This window comes from Pteropus vampyrus, unplaced genomic scaffold (assembly GCF_000151845.1).
Source record: "Pteropus vampyrus isolate Shadow unplaced genomic scaffold, Pvam_2.0 Scaffold270, whole genome shotgun sequence".
NCBI classification, from domain to species: Eukaryota; Metazoa; Chordata; class Mammalia; order Chiroptera; family Pteropodidae; genus Pteropus; species Pteropus vampyrus.
The window spans coordinates 1-1,498 of record NW_011889051.1 but is presented as its reverse complement, the minus strand read 5'-3'; positions in this window follow the sequence as shown (position 1 = coordinate 1,498).

Genomic DNA, 1,498 nt, shown 5'->3' with positions numbered 1-1,498 from the left:
CCAAGCAGGCTTTCCCCGTTCCAGGCCCCCACAAAGGTGCTCTGGACCCAAAAGGCCGAGAGGTGGGACCACACACAGCCACGGAGACAGGCTACCCCTGCGCGGGCAGCTTCCTGTCGCAAGTGGAGCCACGGGCCACGGCCGACTTGTGAACGCCACGAACTCCCAGCTTCCAGATCAGCCTCCACGCCCACTTCCGCTCCTGCCGGCGATGTACCGCGTTAGAACCCCTCACAGGCTTCCTTCCATGGCTGCTCTGGTTCATCGGTCTTCTCCAAGTGCAGAATCAGAGCTAAAGAAAGTGGTACATGTGGACTAGGCGGGTTTCCTGGCACCAATTTCCCAGCCAGACTCCCTAGGGGCTGGGCCATCTTGGAACCCCAAGTAGAGAGAGGTGGGGTGACGGCCTCCACCAATGACTAAATCTAATCTTGTTCAATGAAGAGTCACCGGAGTTATCAGTTTATTTATAAAACAGGTACGTGTTCGCCTCCTACAGACCATCTGCTCTGCGCATGGCGTTCTGGAGCTTGGGGGTAACTCGAAAAAGCCTCTGGGTCCCTGGGCCCCTGGTGCTGACCACATCTCCCCCTACAGTCAGACCCAGCAATTCCACTACCAGGAACGTACCGGAACAAAACCCTCGTGCACCGATGACCGTGGGATTGCAAACTGGTGCCGCCACGACAGAAAACAGTATGGAGGTTCCTCGAAAATATTAAAAATAGAGCCGCCATATGACCCAACAATTTCACTTCTGAGTATTTAAACAAAGAAAACAAAAAACACTAAATCAAAAAAAAAAAAAACAAAACACGCCTCCCTATGTTCACTGCAGCATTATGTACAACAGCCAAGACATGAAATGACCTAAGTGCCCATCGGTAGACACACGGATAAAGAAGAGGTGGCACATATACCATGGAATGTCGCTCCGCAATAGAAAGGAAATCTTGTCATTTGCGACAACATGGATGGATCTAGAGTATTTTTCTAAGTTCAGTAATTCAGACAGAGAAAGACAAATGCCTTATGATTTCACTTGTATGCGTGGTCTAAAGCACAAAATAAAACCCAGAGACTCGTAAAGACAGAGAACAAACTAATGGTTGCCAAAGTGGAGGACGCTGGGGGAAGGGAAATGAACGGTACAAACTTCTAGTTATAAAATAAGATACAGGGATGTCGGGCGCGGCACCGGGAATATAGCCAACAATATCGTAATAAATGTGTACGGTGACGGGTGGTGACCAGGCTTTTCATGGGGAACGCGTCATAAGGTATATAAACGCTGAATCACTATGTGTCACACCTGAAATATAACATTGGTGTAAATTATACTGTAATAAGCAGTCAGCTAACCATGCCTGTGATTATTTCTTTCTCGACTTTCAACTCTGTCGCACTGACGCGCATACCTGTCTGCTCCAGTGCCATATGGTCGCAAGTCCTGTGGCCCTATCGTTACGTTTTGAAACTAGATAGTGTAGGTCCTCAA